General features: G+C 42.5%; 1 protein-coding gene and 1 non-coding gene across 2 annotated transcripts in view; both read left to right on the top strand.

The window, feature by feature from the left end:
• The window catches only part of LOC106656465, a 187,788-nt gene that overhangs the window by 47,997 nt on the left and 116,612 nt on the right, over nt 1-23,179 (top strand). The gene's annotated exons all lie outside the window — the stretch shown is intronic.
• Trnad-guc lies at nt 5,985-6,056 on the top strand. Its single transcript has one exon. It is a non-coding gene; the product is annotated as a tRNA-Asp (tRNA).

Below are 23,179 nucleotides of genomic sequence, written 5' to 3'. Positions count from 1 at the left end.
GCCGTCTAGCTAGCTGGGTAAGTAAGTTGGACGAGGTTGAAGCAGCCAAGCAGTGGCAGCAGCTCGTCGATTATCTAATAATCTACCTCTCTCTCTCCGCTGGATTGGTGGGTGGGTGGTCTAAGAGCGAGAGAAATTGCCTTTGCGCTCCCGCGCGCCTCGACGAAACACATAATCAGCACGGTTATTATTATATCTATGATCGAGATATATATTATAAGACACTCCAGATGATTATAATCCGGAGACCAGGTTGGGTGAAATGACTCGATAAACGATCGATTAATTTTTGGCTCTCCGCAGAGAAGATTCTCTGCGCTCGCGAGAGAGGATTTACGACACGACGACGGCGGCGGTGGTGGAGCCCGCGTGGATCGCTAGCTATATCCTATTATTGAGACATGTACGAGCCCGAAATCTCGCGGTTAATTTGCGCGGCGCCCCTTACATACATATATATACGTATAGTAGTAGGTACGGTACGGTCGGCGAGATTAACGTCGCGCAATGTGCCACACGTTGTACGGGTTAATGATCCTTAAATCAAGCCGTAGTTATAATGAGCTGCTGCTGGAGGGATGCTGCTGCTGCTGCTGCTGCTGCTCTTGTATTGATAACGTGCCGTACGCTACGCCTGTTGAGGGAGTTTCCTTCGGAACGCGCGTAATAATTATGGCCTTGCGCACACACACATACACATACATACTGCAGTTCGTATCGTAATACCTTGGCGCTCGCGGGCTTGTTAATCAGAGCTGCACCTCGAGTCGAGTCGAGTCGTCAGGGGGGCTGCCTTTACACGTATACGCATTAACAAAGGATCAACACAATGCATCGCTACCTACCACTCGGGCGTTGACGCGCCGCTGCTGCCGAGGAGGCAGAGAGAGTAAAATATATATACGTGCTATAGGCTCTTTCTCTCTGTTCGGCGGGTTATGGATGGCGTTCGCAGATATCGACAGCATCTGTCTATGGCACGCATAATATTGGCACATGTATAACATTGCTGCGCGCATCGAGCTCTGCTGCACACGTGGCATACGTACACACGTAATAGTAGGTAGAGAGAGAGAGAGAGAGAGAGAGAGAGAGAGAGAGAGAGAGAGAGAGAGAGAGAGAGAGNGAGAGAGAGAGAGAGAGAGAGAGAGAGAGAGAGAGAGAGAGAGAGAGAGAGAGAGAGCTGCAGAAGTGGCATATCTTTCTTTCTTTTTTTTTTTTTGTTTCTCTTTACCAGTGCCAAAAACGGCTCCCGAGTCAAATCGAACGAGGGAGAGAGAGAGAGAGAGAGAGAGAGAGAGAGAGAAAGAGAGAGAAAGATTCAGCAAAGAAGGATGTTAATATTTCGATTTTCTGTAACGCGTACGTGCGCCGAATAAACGCGTACATGCAGTGTTCTATATATCGAGCGGCAGCAGCAGTAGCCGAACAAAACGTGTGTTCAGCGCCGCGCCGCGCTGTATACATACTGTGTATACTGTCGATCTACGCTCGAAAAGGCAAGGAGAGAACTTATCAAAAGATTTTTTTCCCTGCTTCAGCCCTTTCTTCTTTTCGCTTGCCTTCTCTCGTATACGTACGTACGTAGTGTAATGTAAAACGCGTTACATGGACGTATACGTACGTATCTTGAGGGGCGCTTTTCTCTCTCGACGCGTGAAATGCATCGTGACGAGAATGTCATCGTTTGTATATAGTTTTCTCAACGTTGCGTGAGAAATCAGACTAAATTAGGCTTAATGTAATTTAAAGTATAAGCTGGGTATCCAAGTGACAAAAGTTGTGAGTGCATACATTTGACTGGAAGCAAAAAAAAAACAAAATATGAGTCAAGTCAGTTGACGCGATATAACCCATATAAATGTACACTACCACTAAAACGAGGCCTGCTGCTCTGCATTTCGACAATTACCCCCGCAATGGCCTTGCTTACTTGCTTGCGCGCGAGCTATAGCTCGAGCTCGCTCCTCGAAACTCTAAACGGCATCAAGAAGTGGTCTGCAAGTTCGATATCTAACTCTCTGCCTGTATATATATATACCTGTATACAGTTGCCACGATGCAAGCACAGGAGCAGCACTTCTATGCCGTCCACGTTCTATTATACGCCTTGGCAAACTCCGACTCTCCACGCGCGAAGGCAGCGGTGCAGCGGTGCAGTATCATCGAAACAAGCGCGCTAATTAACGCTCTCTCTTGCAACTTCCAAAGTCAATTCGTCGACCTCGCGCTGCGCCTCGTTAATACCGAGCCTCGTGTATCGTAACGTTTTAACGTAATTATATCGATATTTTCGGGGCGAGTCTCTCTCTCTCTCTCTTTGGGTGTATATATGGGAGCTTTTTTCCTTTTTTTCCTCTCGTGCTTCGGTGTTGCGATATATTTACGGCTTGCGCGTTACGGCTCGTTAAAAGGAGCAACGTCGGGGTGGGCTTGAGTATTTTACAAAAAAAAAAAATAAGAAGAAGAGGAAGAAGAAGAGAGACAGAGAGAGAAAGAAAGAAAGAGAGAAAAAAAAACGAAATATACGAGGGCAATTGCCAGCGAAGCTTGTTAACGCGCGGACTATACGCGCGCTCTGCGGTCAAGACGATAAAGTCCCGCAACGAGATTCTAGGTCAGCCAAGAGTAGTTATACGTTCAAGACGGTTCCTACTCTCTCTCTTCTTGCTCACACACGCACAGTTTCCGCCTCTCACATACATACACACACCCACACACATACACACGCACACACTTCTTTACAGATTATGGTGATTTTATCGGTAATTTCGCTCTCGATTACGATTTTTCTTCTCCTTTCGGGACTCGCGTAAAAATTTTTGCTCGATGAGATTTAATCTTTGTTTGTGGATCTAAATTTAATGAAAGGAACATAAAACTGCGCTTGTTGACGAGTTTGTATAGCCTATGCAAGATTTATTATAAGTAACTCTCGTGAATTAGAAATAGAGCTTTTAATATTAAAATATTTTGATTGCCGACAAATATTTCTTCGCGTTATCTATCCTTGTTTGTCCATTCAAAGGAAAATATAACGCGCGCGCGTAAAGCAATTGAATTGTTAAGCCCGACAAGTGGCAAAGGAGAAAAGTAAGAGAGAAAGAGAGAGAGAGAGAGAGAGAGAGAGGGCGAGGTGAGAGCGAACAAGCAACCGGAGGAAGAAGAAAATGTTCTACTATAAGGTCTCGTGAATATTCTGATGACGAAAATTTTCTCTAATTTAATTTCGTACAATTTCGGAAGCTGCTGCTACGGCGGCAGCAGCAGCAGTTGTCATGAAATCGTCGCTCTAAATTCTTAGAATAGTGACGCACGGAAAACTTTTCTTTCTCTCTTTCACTTGACTTTTGTAATGTTAGAAGTACACTTGACCTCGTTCTCTCTCTTTTTCTCTCCCAGCAGCAGCAGCAGCAGAAGAAGAAGCAGCAGCAGCAACGGGACGACGGTTGTACAGTGGCGCACGGTACTGCGGCTGTATGTGCTCGAGAGTTTTCTTATATACGAAAACTTTAAGGGATTCCTTCATCCGCGAGCATTCAAAACAATTAATGTTTCTTTAAAAAGTCGAGATTTACATTAGTTTTACGCAACTCTAGCGGGGGCGGAGCAGTTTTATTTTGATTTTTCTCTGCGGCTTCTCGCTGCCTCTTTTTTTTTTCAACTCGACTCGCGAGAGGACTCGCGTGTACTACTGCGCTTCTGAGAGATCGGCAAAAAAATACTACCATCTTCGTGTCCAAAGCTTATTTTCTTTTATCTCTTAACGAATTTTTAGTTTCAAAACTACTCTCATTACGTCGAATTATGGACTGGGGCGAAGAGTTTTTTTTTCATTTCATTTTCGGAACCCCGCGAGTGGCCGGGTAAATTTACATCTTGATTAATTACGAATGCTCGCGCGCTCTGTCTTTCGCCCGCTCTCTCTCTCTCTCTCTCTCGAAATCTCATCAAAATTTTGAGAAATTAGGACGCATTACTGAGTATGACAGTCTGTCATTAACTTTAAAAATAACACACTTGCCTTTTGCCTTCTCCCACTCTCTCGGCGTGGGCTTGGCCCTCCACCACCCACGTACATTCGTTTGAAAGTTCGTCCAAACTTCGATTAGGTCTACACCTTGTGCTCCGGGAGAAACTTACTCCATCAACTCCATTAACGAGCTTCTCTCTCTCTCTCTCTCTCTTTCTCGACCGAGGCGCGCGTTATAAATGACTGGTAGAAAAATGAACTCGAACTCCAAAAAAAAAAAAAAATCTCGGACGGTAGCTATGATCGTTACAATCCTACTCCTTTACCTTCGCAGTCAATAACTGCACTTTTACGGCGTGCGTTAGATTCAACTAATTCCTTTCAATCGCGATCATGTTTTCTCCGTGTTTACTTATCTTCCCGATCTCGAGTAGCGGTGGTAGCGTGTATATGTATTCATATATTTTTAATCGTCTCGACGTATACCTCCACGCGGTTCATTATTCATTTAATATTGTGACCGCGCCGAATCATTACACAGATATAAACGTCGTGGAAAAAAGCCGTAAAAACAGCGGTATACGGCCCCGCAGCTGCTTATAAACCCGTTCTCCTCCCTGCACCGACGCTCTTGAGAAAAAAAGGGATTGCGCTCGCGCTGCGTCGTAAAAAACGTCGACGTTAAAAGAAAAAAAATGTATATATATAAAATACACCTAGTCCTCGTGTATGTGACTCGCAGGCAGTGCACGATCGGTATGGTCTCCCCTAATGCAAGCGCACGCCAACGTCTATATAATATAAAGTACGTGCGTGCCTGTGTGTGTGTACATGTTTGCTCGCTCGCAGCCGTAATTAACCCTCGATGCATGCACCAATATATACACACAACTCGATACTGCATTTATACAGTTTTTGTATGAGTGCGTGTGTTTGTTTGTGTCTGTGTGTGTCGCGCACAACTCGCGCTTATACCGCCTTATGAATATGCGGGCAAATTTAAAACGAGCAGTTTGTGCCTCCCCCACTTTCGGATCTGCAGCAGTTTTTTTCTTAGTATATTACTATGCACGTATGTATGTGTGTGTGTATGAAAAGCGACGAAATACCTTATTTATTAACGGCGCACGAGTGACTTGACGTTAGCCAACGACATTTTCTTCCTTTTTTTTTTTTTTTTTTTTTTTTTTACGTCCGCTCTCGCTTTCTCTTTCTTTCTCAACTTGCTTGGTGTATGTGTGTGTGTGTGTGTGTGTGCTTGTTTGTGTGTGTGAGCGTCCGCGCATAGAATTTTTCAGAAAATAAGATGATTGTCGGTTAGTATGAGGAAAAAATTGTCGTATAACCTTGTTTCGCGAGGCAACGAAAATTGCTGCATAATTATTCGTTCTTACGCGAGCTCTTGTATGCGCGCAGGCTACTGTATATTGTGTAGGAAGCAAAGATAAGGTGAGCAACGTTTTTAAAAAAAAGCGTCCATTGACTTTTTTTTGTTCGATTTTAACATTATCCCTCAGTTACGAGAATACGTAAATGTTGAGCGTTTGAGCTTAGGGGTGGTAGTTAGGTGAACTGTCGTTAATAAACTTTCGTTGAGTTTGAGTTTTCGGAGCATTTAGAATAATGTGGTTAATGTTTTTTTACTCCCATTATTTTCATCATTGGCTCTTAATGCCTTTATGTGAACAAAATTTAAGACTCTATGCCACGTGTATACGATGTACTGTTGATCAAATTTTTATATTTGTAAATTAAGAAATATTTTGGAGGGAGTTTAGCAATTTCAGATAAAGAAGGGGGGGGGGGGGGAAATATAAATTAGATTATAAATGAAATAAGATGAGTCAATCCAATAGAAATTTCTAATAGAGTTACCAATCACGGAGCTCACAAATATACGTGCTGCCTCTTCGACAGCTCGAGTATTAATTTTTTGGAGTCGCGATTGCTCCGAATAATTCGGAGTCGCAATTTATCGATTTTTTATCGCCTGACGACTCCAATTATCAAATCTTCAGTAGTATAGTGGTCAGTATCCCCGCCTGTCACGCGGGAGACCGGGGTTCGATTCCCCGCTGGAGAGTTCTTTTGCTTTTAATTTATAAAATTTTAATTAAAATTGGAGCGATTTAAATTTTTTATCATTTTTTAAATAAATCCATAAAAATTATTAAAAATTGATGAGAAATGAGGTTGTTTTTTTTGATTTTTATTAAAAACAAACAGAAAATATCAATTATCTGACTTCAGATTGGAATTTAAGGAGGTACCTCCGAGCAGAACTACCAACTGTGAAAAACTCAATATTTTTACTGCTCGGCTGGTGTCGTTAATCTTAAGAAGTTTATAATTAAACTTATAAAATTTTGTTATTTTTCAATCATATTTTATAAAAAAAAATGTTTATATTGAATAAAACATTATTGATATAAATTTAAACAACCCATTATTTATTTAATTTTGAATTTCTATAAATTATCGGTCATTATAGTCTTTGTTATAAATAATATAAGATATTTGCGTTTCGCTGAGAAATTCAAAAATGTTAGGTTATGTCATCCGCTCCCGCCGGCAAAATTCTGGTCAAATGTCCCTAGATTAATGTCAATCAATTATTATTAATTAATTGAGCATTAAAAAGGTATCCAATGTCTACGAAAATTTAACCGTACGTTCTTTGGTAGTTAATTATGATACACATAAAATTTTACTCGAATCTTTTCGGTAAATTTTGAGATATTCTCTTGTAACTGACTTTCTCATTCGACTCAATGTTAAATTGAAATACGAATATCTTCTAAACGAAGTACTGAACTTGCATACAATTTTGCAAGTTCATTTGTATCATTAAAAAGGATTAGTGTACGAAGTTTGAGTCGAATCTCTTCGGTAAATTTTGAGCGGAGGTACCTCCTTAATACATAAAAATATGTATATTTAATAGGTGTAAAAATTTATCGTTCACAAGAACCCTGGCCGATATGTTTAATATAAATAATGGCTTAATATATCGATTAAATGAACATTTAAAATTTTTTGACTAACGTTACTATTAAATATGTAACGTTATGTACGGTTTGTTTTCGGCATTTTGTTTGTTATAATTATGTTACAAATATTAAGAAAATTTTAAATGATTTCAAAATAACAATTAAATTACTCCAAAAAAGTTGGATCAGCTTTCATTTACTTTTAATAAGGCAATACGAGCTTAAGTTTCCACCACTAGATGGCGAGCACCTTTATCGGCAAATTAGCAAGTGGCAAAGTAAAAATAATTTTACAAATCATAGCAAGGTTTCAATAAAACTTCAAGTTCAATTAATTTTCAGAAACTGTAAAGATTACAATTAAAATGCAAAATAAGCTTAAAGCATTTCGTGGCTACAAAATGTTGAAGAAACGTTACACAAGCCATTCAATGTTGAGAATTTCCACAAGGGAATACATAGGTCTTAAAAAATCGGTCCTTTACAATCTGTAGCTGTATTGAAATGAAATATTCATATAGAATAATTTTTCTTCAAACATGATTTTCAATGTACTAGGATATGTGAATTTCGAATCTGAAAAGAAATAGTTTCTTGCAGTCATTTTTTAAATTGCAAAATAATTGTGATAAGTTTCTAAAAAATCATTCGATCGCTTTGCTCATGTAGAATTATCCAGTCATCACAACTCCTCGTTCCGATAGTTGTCGCAAAGTATCGAACATTGGTGGGATTTCGGGCCGAATGGCTCTTGGACCACACGTACAGGCAAATTCAAGTAAATAATATATATAGCTAATAGCACATATTACTAGTTTCCTTGAACAATGAAAATCCATACAAGTTGAGTCCAGCCAAAGTAAAAAAGTTTTCGGGCAATGCGCAGGAAATAAGAAGAAGAAGAAAAAACCAAGAATAGAAAAGGAACAAGAGAAGGAGGAAGAAGCAAATGCGAGAAAATCGTGCCAGTCGATTGTAGATGCCACGTACAGGGCACAAGAAGGCGAGGAAGAGGGCAGGAATTTCGTTTCTCATACGTAGCGTAGGACGAAAAGTTGCCACCACCGCCGCTACTCCTCCTCCTCCTCATCCCCATACAGCCTCGTATATACCGTGAATAAGAAAGCTCCTTATGCACGCTCAAAATGTTTTACTTCCAAGTGGAGTATAGAGGCGCGCACCAAGATAGTACGATTGTTGGCTTTTGTTTGCAATTTTCCCTGTGCCTATAATGCGAGATAAAGACAGAGCGAGAGAGAGCTGAATGGTACGTATAGGAGAGCAAGGACACTTCTTATCTCTTTATTGCGAGTGAACGCACGCGGGCTAGTCGAGGGGAGAAAAAGGACCAACTCGTGTACGAAAAAAGAGAGAACTACTTACTAAACGCTCGAAATTCGAATGGTAATGTTGCCAAGGTTACCCCGACCCACCATCATCATCGACTACTACGATGATTACAGAGAACGGCAACGTGTCTGCGATTTGACATTATTCTGTGTGTGTGTGTGTGGGTTTGTGTGCATCGTAGCTACCGCTCGATGCGCCCAAGTACGATTTTGATTGGGCGCATTCGAGAACTCGCGAATCGTTTAACTCGATGCATACATGTGTTCTTCTTCTTCTTCTTTTTTCTCTACTTCTTTTCTTGCCTATTTACATGATGCAGCAGACTCCATTGAAATGAAAAATAAAAATAAAAAAGGAGGGGCAAAATCAGAGCAGCTGCAGCAAACAGCGCACGTCACCGATTTAAATGTAGAAATTCGACAAATAAGAATTCCAGCTAGCTCGCTCGTAGATACGTGCGTGCGCGCGTAGGGTAATCCTATTTTGTATTTTCTTTACAATATTGTCTCAAGGTTGGGGGGGAATAAAAAGGAAAATTTCCAATATAAACCCAGAGAGTAGAGAGACTCTGGAGTAGGTAGTCCACATTTTCCAAGGTATACATACACAATCTTTCCGATCTCAATTTTCGTGCTGTAGCATCATCATCGATTCGCATTCACCTGGCGTACCATAGACTGCCACTAGCTATACTGCTGCTGTTGATGCTGCTGCTATTGCACACACATACTGCGGCATACATTCAAGAAAGAGCGCCGAGAGAGAGGCCAGGTGGGGTTGGATGACGTAGAGCCCTATTTCGTTGCGCACACGAGAGAGAGAGAGAGAGAGAGAGAGGAGTGTGCTGCCGCTGATACTCTTTTTTAAGCTTCGAGCTAGTAGTGGTAGCAGTCGTACCTGGTGTGTATACGTAGTTGTGGAAGAAAAAAAGAAGACCTTCGAGGACGATCTAGTTCGGCCTGAAATTAAGGGGATGAAAAAAAAAGTGTGTATATATAGTCGGGGTCACGAGTGCGGGCACACGATAGATAGAGAGAGTCAGGCCTTTTTCTTTTCGCTTCACGGTAAAATGACGTATTTACGCTATGTAAATTTGTAGCTGCAGCAGCTCCATTCGTGGTCAAGACTTTTTTCTCTCTCTCTCTCTCTCTCTCTCTCTCCCTTTTTCTGCGAGTACGACGATTGATATTTCGCGAGCTAAAACTTTTGAGCGATTTCAAAAGTTATGTTATTACGACTGAAGAAAAATCAGACAACGAGTCGAGTACCCTCGCATATAAATGCTACATCAGCTGCTGCGAGTCGTCCTCGATGTCGTTTTTCGACCATTTTATCTCTCTTTCTCGTTCTTACCCGGGCCCTCTCGGCTGTTTTATTGTTCTTCGTTAGATATAGCAGCGGCGGCTTGGGGGTGGGTAAGTAAGGGGGGTAAATTTTCTTATCCGTCTTCGTTGCTGCTGCTGCTGCCGCCGCCGCTGCTCCTCTCATCTTTTCGATTGTCACGCAAAAACTTTGCCAACTCCATTATCCATCAAGTAGTGTAGTAGTAGTAGTACCTTTACCTTCGCCTCATCCTCCCTCCTCCCTTCGTGCGCGCGTCTTTTAAAGGCGTGTATATAATGTATATCTATTATTATGCTTACCAAATTAGTTCTTATATAAGTGCTGGCTCTGTACTGCTGCTGCTGTACTGCTCTTTCTTTTCTGCTACTGTTGCTGCTACTGCTCCAGCTGCTGCTGCCTCGTTCTCTTTTATTATTTGAACTTTCGTATGTACTTAGAACGCAAGTTGGCTGTCTTCCGCTTTTAAATTCTTCTTATAAGGCAGCAGCAGCAGAAAACTTGTTACTCGGACGATCTATATACGTTCCATCGACGATTATACACCACTTTCGCAGCGAGCCAGAGAGAAATTTTATAAGGAAAATCAAAACGAATCGTAATTCTCGTGTATTTATCTACGTTCATCGCGCGTGCAATTTTATTTTAGTTATTTATTTTTTTTTCATTCGTTCCAATGAAAAATCCCAAAGTAAATGAGCATAATCTTGAAATATACGCGGCGCGGTGGCGGCGACCGCTGCCACCGCGCCAAAGGTACAAAATCACCGCGCGGCACGATATAAACAGATTTGGCGACTCGCGTGTTATAAAAAAAAAAAATTTTTTTTTTCCTCTTTTACTTCGCTATACAAGGGAGGGATAGAAGATTTATCTTTCATCATACTTTTACTTCTACATACACACACGCGTCTTTGCTGCTGCTGCCGCCGCCGCTACCTTAGACCTGCAGCGTGTGTATACGAGAGTATGAGCTCGCAGTTAATGTTCCCTTTATTTTTTTTTCACTTTATTTGAGGTTGATTTTTTCGTAATGACCTTTCTGCCTCCCTCCGCGCGCGGGGGGCTTTTTATTATGCCTCTGCGTAGACGATAACGGCCTGCGCTCGCGCTTTAAAGGTGCAGCTGTTTTTTTTTTTTTTTTATACTTTACCGCACACATGCACTGCCGCCGTTACTTTTGGAAGTTTATTAAGATTTAGTGCTTGTTGCGCAAAATATTGCTCGAAATACCCGGCACTAGCTCAGTTTCAATGAATTTCGCCCTCTTATTTGCCACAAAAAGGGTTAAAAATAAAAAAAATACCAGAAGAGAGCGAAAAAACATCACTTGACCCGCTCTTGCACTGCAGCGCAGCGGAGGCGACGATCAATTTATCAAGATCACAAGCTTCTTAAAAAGGGCCGCGCGCGCGCGCGTCGACGACGATCCACTTGTCTTTTCATCCGTATAAATCTCACAAACACGACGTAAACACATGCCTTACACAGGCGAAAGAAATCCCACTTATATACCTTTCCTCTCGATCTGCTCTCTCTCTTTCTCTTTTTCTCTCTCTCCTCGAAGAGTCGGAAGCCGTGCGCGTGGCGAGGTAAGAGCCTCTGGAAAATAAAAATAAAGAGAATAAAAAAAAAAAAAAAAAAAAAAAAAAAAAAAAAAAAAAAAAAAGAAAGGAAAAAAATCCGACTCCAAAGGGATATCCGAGGCGCGAGCAACACCCTCAGACGTGTCTCATTCAAAAGGACATTACCGTTCGTTGGCAGCGTTGAGAGGGGTAAATCCCACCTTTCTCTTCCTCTCTTTCTCGATATCTATTCCTTCTCTCTCAGCCCCTTTTTTTTATTCGCGCACAACTGCTTCTCTCTACTCGACTCGACTCGTCGTTGGGCTATAAGATTGATCGGTAAAGCTAATCCGCGCGCGCGTTGCTACTACTGCAACGACAAATGAGGGAGCGCGTGAGTGAGAAGCCTGTATACGTATATGTGATATCAGTCATTAGATCGGTGTAGAGGTTCCTCGTCTTTTTTCAATCGACCTCGAGAGGACATTTGTCGTTAAAATTCGACCGGATGCATTAGTCGATGTGACGTTGATTTATTGGACCCCTATATACATGCAGCGAGTGTAAATTGTTGACAAATAAATTCGAGCTCATTTTTGAACGAACGCAAAGATACCTAGAGACGGGAAAGTATTATGTTCAATAATTTTAAAGAATTTTTATTTTCGATAATTGGAGAATGATTCAATCTTACTTTTCTCATATATGTTTAGTGTGTAATTTGAGCTTTGACGCCGAAGTTCGCTGCACGACTCTTTAGTACATCAACTTTTGAACTTATCGATCTATATATATATATAGATCCTTCACATCGGACGAGTAGTTTAATGCCAATGTATTCAATACGAGATTTTGCACAAAGTGATCCGATATTTCGGGTGAAAAATTGAAAACGTCGAGTTATCGAAAAAAAGTTTATCAAATTTCGATTTCAAGGTAGTAGAGCAGGATCGCAGGGCTCGCATCCAAATGATCTTTGAATATCGCCGAAGCACAAAGGCACACGACTACTATATACTCCGTGGCGATGAATAAAATAACAATCGAAGAGGGAAAGAGAGAGAACTTATTATCTATAAGGAATCACCGACGATAAGCTCATTACGTCGGTTTCAAGTTCTTATCATTTGTCGGCGCGGTGCGCGCAATGGAAAAATCAGACTGAAACGATGGGCTAATCATCGAGTATCCCTTTTAGCGGCTTCTACGACTACGACGACGACGACTCCGAACTCCGACGACGAGTATATATACACGGTCCAATTAGCCTCTTGCTCAGTGACCTGAGTATTACCATTGCCTTTTCTTCTTCTCTCTCTCTCTCTCTCTCTCTCTCCTCTACTACTGCTGCTCTCCCATCTCGGCTAATTGGCGCGACGATAATGCACTTCCAATTCTTCTTCTGCTATTGCCGCCTTTTTTCTTTCTCTTCTCTCTGTCTCTCCTCTTCGCTGCCTTCTGTTTTCGCTCGATCGGCTTCCTCCTCCCCCCACCGACGACGACGACGACGACGTCGACTTTTGTGTCCTCCACGCGAGAAGCGACAGCAGCAACAGAAGCAGCAGAAGCTCCTTTTTTCTATCTCCTTGTAGATTTAATGCGTGGAAAATTCTCTTTGACTGATTTTATAAAGCTGCTGCTGGCCTGCGCGCCCTGCCCCTCTCTCTCTCTCTCTCTCTCTGAAAATTGTTCAATGAAATATTTAACCGTGTATTATATGGATGAGAGTTAGGGTCGGAGAGCCGAGATAGCAGCTCAAAAGCCAAAGAGATAAATCACGCGTGTTTTTCCTTGCCTGCTGACAGAAGTGAGTCGAGCGATATCGATTATCGACTACTCTGCGGTTTGGAAAAACAGAGTCCTCCTCTCCTCTCTTTGTCCTCGATGTAATAAGGAATTAAATAGTCAAGAAGCCGCCGCCACCGCTTCTTATATACCACAAAGGTGCAGCAATGCACGCGAGGCGCAGCAAAGAGTCGAGCTCTAGCTGCTGGCGCCGGTACAAAAGCGTTTTCTTTTAATCGTTCGCTTATTTCCTTTCGCTAATCTCTATCTTTCGCTCGCTCGCTTCTCAAAGAATGAGAATCTTTTAATTGCATTCCGTGCCAATTTTTCCTCCGAGGGCCGACGAGCTAGCTCTGGCTAGCTGCTGGCTTTTCTCTCTTCTCTCGTTCTGCTTTCTCTCTCTCTCTTGCCCCGCCGCGCGCTCGTTCGCTCGACCAGCAAAAGAAATGTGATGATGCAAAAAAGATGACCATGGAAAGAAGAAGAAGAAGAAGAAGAAGAAGAAGAAGAAGGGGGCGAAGTGGAGAGGATAAAAGAACAACAATTTTTTTTGTTCGTGGACGTTTGAATTGAAGTCCCGTTGTTGGGTCGGGGGCAGGCGGCGAATAATGACTCTCGCTCGTATTATATAAAGGATGAGAAACAAAAAAATGCGTGGAACGATGAAATGGCATATCCCTCTAGAGAACACGGCGCGATCTATATATAACTTGTATATCTGATCCGCGAAAGCTAAATTGCTTTTCAAACTGCCGAGACACTTCTAGGAGGCAGAGAGGGAGAGAGAGAGTTATAATAGAGGTTCGGTGCTCTGCGGAAAAATAACAACTGTATATATAGCGAGGGATGGTGTTTTTATTATATGCCTACCAACCCGCGTCATTTAGGACTGAAACAGAAATTAATCTGAAAAAAGATAAGAAAAATAAAATTAAGTACGATACAAAGGTGCTTCGATGAGTTAATTATTCTAGCAAGCTACGAATTCTGGTTAGTTGCTTTTCGAGGATTCATTGTTCGCGTGTCAAAATCTTGCTTCGATTTGTACCACTATTTTCATTTTTCCAGGCCTGAACCCATATTTTTCGTTCTGTGTACAATGATTAAAAAACTAATAAATACTACGATTGAACATGGAAAAATCATCTTTCAGATGCTCCGTTTCAATCAGATATAATAAAAATAACTTCCCGCGAGTTTTCAAAAAAGAGAATACGTACTAGTTTCTAACAATCGCGAAAAAGTTTAATGATTAATAATCCTGCAGTTCAGGCTACGCCTGTGTAGGTACAAATGGTAAGTCGTACAGCGTCCACTACTGAAATAATCTCAATGAATTCATATTTCGGGCGCGTAAAAAGTAAAAATTTATTTTTCCACTTGCAGATTTAAGGTACTCGCCACCTTGTGGCAAAGACCGAAAATGGTAAATATCGTACTTGAATTGAGTGAATTTGTTGAAGCGGTCTCTTGCAAGAAATTTAAAGTGCGCTTTAATACTTGTAACAAAAAATGGCTAAAAACGAGTCAATTATAGTAGCCTTACGTTTTGAAAACTTCAAATTGTCATTTTTTGTTACTTGGCCATTATATAAGTTGAGCATGTTTACCCAAAGCTGATTCTAAAACTGCCGATTCTTTGTATTTCTCTCTGTAACGTTAATGATTTTCAATATAAAATATGGCAAGGATTTTTGAATGAAATAAATTCAAAATTGAAGCTCAAGGCTCACGATATCAGAAGAAAAAAATGCAGCAATTTTTTTTCTCTCGTTAGGAGTGCACAAAAAATCTGTTGGCCTTGGATCCGTGACCCGAAGAGCTGTAACGGTCTCCTTGTTATACCCGTTTGCAACGGTAAACACAAGTACAATATGAAGCATTTAATTCTGCAACAAATCAAAATGTAAACACAGCGAAGTCGGGGTGGCCTCTCTGCCTTCCCTCACTCTTGTTATCATAGTCGCTTACATCAAGCCCTATCACGCTTGATTTACACGTTTCAGGCTCTTTGAAATTATAAACGCCTTATAAACAGCTGTATGTGTGTGTGTATATACAACGCGAATGTGTGTGCACAGCATACTCGAGCGCATTCATTCCTCGCGAAGAGTAGCTGTAGTTCGCGATGCACACACACACACACACACACACCCACACACATCCAAAGTCTCGCAACTCTCGTTAGCGCGCGGGCTTGCGTCGAGGTTCGTTCTTACAATGTGCAGTACATAAGCTCGCGAGAGGGAGAGCGAGCCTCTGTCTGTTTACACGGCACGAGACTCTGTGGGTAGAGTAGCAGCGGCACCGAGTCGAGCTTATAAACATATTTCGTATCGTGCACACGCCGTCGTGTGTACAGAGCTAACGAATGTTTCGAGTTACGCGCGCTCATATATATCGACGATTATTTTATTTCAGGAAAATAACAATTTTTTTCACTCGGGGGGAAAAAAGTGAAACCTTCTTTTTCTGCGGCTGTACAATTTGTCCTCGTTACCGATGCGCGTACAGCAAGTGCGAAGACGTTTCAACGTGGTTTCTTTTTTTTTTGCACGCGAGCGCCGCGCATATATCTACGGGAGTTTGATCGACGAAGGCAAGGGGGGGAGTAACGTACTCTGCATAAGCAAAAAGGCCAAAAGTCCAAAAGTGAAAAGAGTCCAACGAGTTTTCGCCGCTCCGCTCTGCTCTCTGCTCTCTATCTGCCGCTGCTCAGTCGAATGAATCGATTCACCAGCTCTCTCCATAGGAATTGCTGCAGCAGTACGGCTGCACACACAACTTTCCTCGACTCGTTCGCTCGCGAGCAAGCGCGCGCGGGGTTGGAAGGAAAAAGGGCTCCCGTGAGAAATTCTCTCTCTCTCTCGCTCTCTAGGCCCCATCGGCTCCCCCAAAAGTATATAACTACTATCCCTCTCTCTCTCTCTCTCTCTCTCTCGACGAAGACGCGACTGCTGCACCTCTTCATTTCCTCGTTGTGTAACTTTCTCGACGCAGCCAGGCCGTATGAAAATATACGAGTGTGGCAAATAAAAGCGCCGCGCTCCAAGAGTCTCCGTTTTCTCGCGGGGACTGCGAAAAGACCCTTTCGACGCGTGGTTATTATTATCAAACTGTGGATGTTGTTGTTGCTGTTTTTTTTTTTGTCTGATAAATAAAAGAGAGGAAAGATTCATTTTCCACGACGCGGACACGATCCATCACCGCACATTACCAAATAATATACGATTGACGAGTGTCACGTGCGTGCGCACGTACGCATATAATATGTATTTTTTTCCACGCGCGCCCGCGCGAAAGCTCGTTTGAAAAAGCGACCGACTCGACGTGGAATAACAGCTGCCTAGGCAAAAAAACAAGCGTCAGGTATATAGCGATGGTGGAGCCGCAAGCGCGTGACGAGAGAAAGTGAGAGAAACGACGATGTACGACGACGACGACACTCGTGCGGTATCAGCGCGGGTAGTAGCTCGGGCGGGTAGGTCACCTGTCGTCGATCGATCTATCAGTCGACTCGACTCGACGCGCGGCTGCGGGGGGTTACTGTACTTACGTATTCGTTACCGCGAGCCCAATCCTTCTCGTTTGCCAGCCAGCTCCTGTCTTCTCTCCTCTTTTTCTTTTGCCGCCGCTGCTCTTCGAGCTCTCTTCCCTCCTCTTCTTCGTTCTCTATTTTTTGAACAGCTTGCGCAAGCTCGACTTTCTTTATTTTATATAAGTTTTATTTCGAGCCGCATCTCGACGACCTTCTCTCTCTTTTGTCTCCATTACGTCGCGTATACATCTCGCGCGCCGCAAGAGACTTTCGGTGATTCACGAGCTCTTCCTTGATTTACCACTCTTTACGCACGCTTATGGCCTCCGATCGCTCGAGTTCATGCACGACTTCGCAGAAGAGGGCGCTGCGCGCTAATTGCTTGGAGATTTTTTTTTTAACTACTGCCAGCAAAAAAATAAGCCCACGGGTACCTTGTATACTTTTAATGTCGCGCGCAACGTGCAAAAAAAAAAGCACAGCGTGGCTCGCGTGCACTACCCCAAGCGTACTGTACTAGTAGTGGGAAGGGAAAATTGACACGTAATAACCTATACGCGCGGCAGAGAGCAACGGGCAGATTTATCATCATCGGTATTAGCCTAGGCCGCGCGGCACAGCGAGAAAAAGGGCTTTTGTGTACACGCCCCTCTCTTGTACAAGCTCGCGCTCGCTTCCTGCTACGTGTCGAGTGCTGCTGCTGCTGTTGTTGTCGTTTTTTTTTTTTTTTTTTTTTTTTTTGTTATCGAGCTTTTTCGCGGATAAACTCAAGGTCCTACACCGGTATACCTATACCAAACTCACGCGATCCGATCCGAAGTCGATCTTTGTACATGAGGAAAAGTATCAATCGTTTTGCGCGCGCATTACGCCGCTCTGCGTTGCGGCTTTAAATAATCGAGCTTTAGCCGTGTCTTACAGCCTTACAGCAGCTACGTTATAAAATAACGTCGCTTATGTACTCATACTCCGTCGAAGTTGAAAAGTTTAATGATCGTTAAAAATAAGTTTCGCTCCAGATAATATCCTGCGAGCGTGCCTATATACGTACACACACAAAGAGAGGCCCCCGTCCCTTTTTTTCTTTTTTTCAACTCGACTCTTTTTTTTTCTCAAAGGAAAGTTTCGCGATCCCGGCATGCAGCGCGGTGTGCACTCTGTGCGTGCGCCGGGAGATTCGTTGTCTACACAGCAACGAGGGAGCGCAAAATACGAAAGAAAGAAAGAGTAAAGCAAAAAAAAAACAGTCTCGTCATCGTACGATGTAGAGCCTCAACAACTGATAATATGCAAATTCTTTTCTGCCGGTATGGACACNGGGGGGGGGGGGGGCGAGGGAACGAGATATAATTATTCAGCGTTGCAGCAGAAGTTGGCGAAAAAAAATAAATAAATAAAAAAAGCAAAAAAAAAATTAATAACCCGTGAGCATGCGACAGAGCAAAATAATTACGCACGTGAGTGTGTGTGTTTATGCCTCAAAAATGCTATGTTTAATCAAATAAGAAAGGCTCACGTGTGCGTGCGCGGGCGAGCGGGCGAGCTAGCTAGCTAGCTCTGACCTGCAATTAGTCCGACGATTGTTTGTTATACGTCAAATAATCTCTCCTTTTCTCTCTCTCTCTCTCTCTCTCTCTCTCTCTCTCTCTGGTTCTCTTCGTGCGCAGAGAACTAGTCTGTAAAAAATAAAAAAAAATAAAATAAAATAAAATCTATCCATCGTCGAGAAAGAAAAAAATATCAGCTTGACGGCAGCAGAGAGATGTCAGCGTGCGGAGGCAGAAAGAGAAAGAGAGACAGAGAAAAAATATATATAAAACGATAAAAGCCCTGTGAGCAAGAGCCGTGTCAAATTGAGGTAAACGTCTATGAAAACGCGAAAATAGATCCATCCTGTTGCAACTTAATCTCCTTCTTTTATCTATATATCAAGGATGTAAACGTATAATTGTACTTTTGTTTCTTCTTTTTTTTCGCTTTCAAAAGACATAGAGAGAAATAGATGGAAAGAAAAAAGGAGGGAAAAAGGAACTTCGATGAAGATGCGAAGCGAGAGTAATACGATTCTATATACGTAAAAAAGACGGTAAGGAAATCCAATCGGACGGACGAAAGAATCATCTCTCCGAGTGCCAAGCGTGGTATTTCTCTCTCTCTCTCTCTCTCTCCCTTTCTCTTCCTTTCTCTCCGAGTTCTAGATGACTCTTTGTGGAGGGATGAATTCTCTTGAATGTCTCGCATTTTTTCTTGCCCGTCGTTGAAGAAGAGTTTGGCAATTAAATGCGTGTATTTACCAACTTCGTAATTGGCGTGACCATATTTGAATCTTCGCATGAAATTAGGCGAAATTTTTCTTGTAATTGAAAGGCACTAGATATAGGATGAGGTTGATGAAACAATGCATAGACAAGACTCAAAAGATTTTTACCGGCTTAAAAGTAAACTACTCGCGGGTAAAGATTCACGGCCGTACGCCTCCTCTAATAGTTTATGGATTGAAAATTCGATAATTTTAAGAGTATTGCCGATACGCCCTTACGAGTATAAAGAGCAGCAGGTGACTCCTGAACATAGGCAGTATCACATAAAGCTGCGGTGACATTGAATTTACGATATTTTCAAAACTTCGCTTATACTTGAATACTTTTTTTTAATTTACCACTTGCAGATTTACAGATCGTGGTGGCCGCCATCTGGTGGTAGAGCAAAGTATGAATTATCTGTATCATAGTTACAAAACCTTGTCTGTATAAGCACACATACAATTACTTTTACTTTGCCACTTGCAGATTTATAGATATCGAGGTACTCAACACTTAGTGGCGGATGCCGAATATAATTATGATTAAATTTTCATACATTTTTGTTTCAATCCATAAAAAAAATTAAACGACTATTAGAGCATTATTTTTCAATCAAAACGTTTATATTTGAGTATAAATTTCGAACCAAGAGTTTCTTAATGTCAAAACTGTCAATAGTTCAATACGTTTTACATTTGAGCATTACTGCGTTATCGCTCTTAATTTTTGGATTCACGTCGAAATTTGTCACAGCATTACCCATATACGTACTCTTATATATAACGGCGCATACGTAGAGAAGCCAATGAATCTTTCGTCGATCGAATTTCAGGCGCTCGAAATCTAGCTAAAGCTTGCACACATATAGGTTTATAATTGATGCCCGAGAAAGTTACTCTTATAACTCCTCGCGCTTTTTCTTTCCGCCTCGCGTACAGTGTATATACCTACGTATACATAAAGCACTGCGCGATCTCCCCTCTCCGCATAGTGCTCCGGTAAAGCTCGTTTCTTTTTTTGACGTTTCGTATCCTACACCCAAGGCTCGAGCATCCTTTACTTTATCTTTTTTTTTTTTTCAAGTTAGAGGATCGTTGAGTGTATCCGTACGATGGAGGGCAACAACGAAAAAAAAAGAAGAGAGGAAAACAACCACCCTCCTCGAAATTTGTTTGATTTCCTCGTTGTGTAAGCTTAACTTTGGGCGAGCGATTGGCAATCCCGATCACGTTTTGTGTGCGTCGACTCGCGAATCCACGTCGTCCTCGTCCTTGTCCCTTCGCCGGCTAACTATCGGAAAACTGCAGCAGCGCGAACCATCACAGAGGAGGCGAGCGAGGCAGCAGAAGAAATTGATACACACTGCGGGGCGCGTTGCAAAAGGTGTGTTAACGTCGTGCAATGATCCTTCTTTTTCACTCTCTTCTTTCTTTCTTTTTTTTTTTTTTTTTTACTTTTTTTTTTACTCTCTCCACTAACTGCAACAAAGTACCCCGTGACGTTGCTTGCTACCTCGGTGCAGGTTGCTGCAAAGTCATGCACACGCTCGCCTCGCCTCGCTCGCTTGCGCAACTTGGTGCGCTGGGGCTCATAATCTGCATAAACTATCGCACTCGAGAAGTAAAAGCCCCAGTTCCTCTTTGGGGGGGTTTCGTTTTTTTTTCACTCGTTCTCTCTCTCTCTCTTTATAATACTTATTTCCATTCCACCACCACTCATGAAAACGACTTATCATCCGCACGATGTTCCACTTTACATACCTTTGATTCTTTTTCAACGATTCGCTCCCTCTCTCTCTCTCTATCTCTTTTCCCTTTCACGAGGAAAGGATGAGTAAGAGCTTTTCCATCCTCGCTCCATAAAGAATATATATATCTCTCTCTATCTTGTGCTTAATTGGTCGAGTCGTTACGTAATCTTTTGCCTCGCAGCAGCATCCTCGAGAGAGAGAGAGAGAGAGAATTCATCGGGTATATAGGTGCATATCAAAAGTATATATTATTTGTTTATCTTTCACTCCCCCCCCAATTCATACATTTTCATCGTGCTGCTGCGTCTCCTGTATGATCGTCATCGTCATCGAGCTTTCAAACGTCATCGTCGTCAGAATTGAAAACCAAAAAAAAAACTTGTGTATATAACTGTAACCACACATACCTACCTATACTATCGGGCGTAGTCTGGATATTATATCATTATATATATCGCGAACGACGCGGGGGGATATATTCGCGTAGGTGCAGTCGTTTTCAAAAAGTTCCAGACTGCTGGGTAGAAATAATTGAAGAGGCTTAGCGCGCACTCGCTCGTTCGGGCGTGCAAGAGAAGAAGAAAAAAAAAAGAAGAAAGTAGTAATATAGCAGAACTGGAAAGGAACGCGAACAGCGGCACACTCGCGAGTCTAAAAAATTAAAGCAATTCGCAGCAGCAGCAGCAGCATACGACGACGGCAGTACATTGCAAATTTCGATCCTCGCACAACTACCAGTAGACGTATTTAATTACCCTTCTTATTCGCTTATATAGGCGGCAGCGGCGGTCCCGGTATGGCAGTGCTATACCATAATACCACTCTTGGCCCGATAATTTCGCCCCGGCCGCGAGGGCATAAAAGTCCTGCTGCCAGCACACGCACGTGTGTGTGTGTGTGTGTACGTGCATGTATGTATGCAGTGCAGTGCAGTACAGTCAAGCAAGCAAGCAAGCAGCGGCAAGCATGTATAGGTAATGGCAGAAGTTTTGTGCAGGCCGCATTGCGCACATTGCGCGTCGGCTGTGGCTGCTGCTGTACTGCTATACCTGCTCGTTGGCGATACGGTCGTGGTTGTAGTAGTAGTAGTAGCGGTGGTGGTCTATATATACCAGCAGAGCCTCGTACAACTGTAGAATATATCGCGCGTATACATGTATGCGCGTGTGTATGTACGTACAAGGCCGCTGCCGCCATTGCCCGTCCGCCGCCGCCGCGTTAAAACTCGTCGAGTCAGAAAAGTTTTCGGCTCAAAGAGGAAGAGAGAGAGAGAAAGACCGTGTATAGAGAATGGGGCTGGGGGTAGTTTCGGGGGGCGGTAGGAGGTTGCAGTAGTAGCGGCAACGAGCTTTAGTAGGCCAGGTAATCGACTATTCACTGATTCGACTTTTTAACGCTCTTTCCCTCTTTCTCTCTCTCTCTTTTTCTCGATCGTGCGTACATGCGCGTTTTTCGCCACTCTTTCTCTACTCTACACACACAGACAGGCAGATGCGTATATACCTCTTTTTGCCCTCTCTGCAGCAGCAGCAGCAGCGACGCGTTGTTTTGCTTTGCTCGACTAGCTTTCGTCGCTGCTGCCTCGGCTGCTCTCATCTTTTTCTTCTTTTTTTTTACTCTCTTTATTTTCTGAATTATTTAATTTGAAATTGCTCCGTGAACGAGAGTTGCAACTGTCTCGTTACTTTTCTCTCTTTCTCTCTCGACAATCAAACTTTTAATGTACAGCTACACGGACTTTAGAATTGCGCGCCAACCCCGTGGACTTTCGTTCGAGTGTTTAGTTTTGACATTTTTTTTTTCCTTTTCCAATTCATTCGTCTTTTTTTTTTTTTTTTTTTTTTTNTTTTTTTTTTTTTTTTTTTTTTTTTTTGACGTCGTCGTCGTAGTCGCCCGGAAGCGCGCGCGCATTTTATTAAAAGCTTATATTTTTCGTTGAAAACACCGCTTAAACACGACTACGACGACGAAAATATATAACGAAACGGCGCTCGGAATTGCCGCTACCCCTCGCTCGCGTGAATTATATTAAATACGTAAAAAAAAAAGAAAAAAATAGCAGTGATTAATTGAAAGTGCGTATATATAATACATAACAAACTGCAGCGGCCAATGAAAATTGTTGAAATATTTGTGAATCAAAAGCTCGAAAAATGTCATACACCCAGGCGGGCGAGCGGCAACGACGACGTACATCATATTTATAATACATAATCTATTTAACGCGCTCGCAGAGATCATCGGGGGATCTCTGACGCGCTGCTCGTTTTCATAAATTGAAAATTAAAAATATCTGTGTGTTAACCGATGGGCGATATAATATAATAAACGCGCAGAAGAGCGACGAGAGATATTTTACATATATCTATATAACAATGTATATGTGTGCGTGTGCGAGTGGATCGCGATATGCGGATATCGAGGCATTAACCGGCCGTAGGCAGGACAGGACAGGGGCAGCTCGTAAAATCCGTGCGTGCTTCGGAAATGCACCCATTGGTACCTTCGATATACACGAATATTCGCTTAACGATTAGAAAAATAACTCGTAAATCGTCGTCGCCCCCCCCCCCCCCCCCCCCCC

The sequence above is a fragment of the Trichogramma pretiosum genome, unplaced genomic scaffold (genome assembly GCF_000599845.2).
Source record: "Trichogramma pretiosum strain Unisexual culture from Peru unplaced genomic scaffold, Tpre_2.0 scaffold20, whole genome shotgun sequence".
NCBI lineage: Eukaryota > Metazoa > Arthropoda > Insecta > Hymenoptera > Trichogrammatidae > Trichogramma > Trichogramma pretiosum.
The sequence above is the reverse complement of the archived record's forward strand: the minus strand, read 5'-3'. Positions and strand labels throughout refer to the sequence as shown.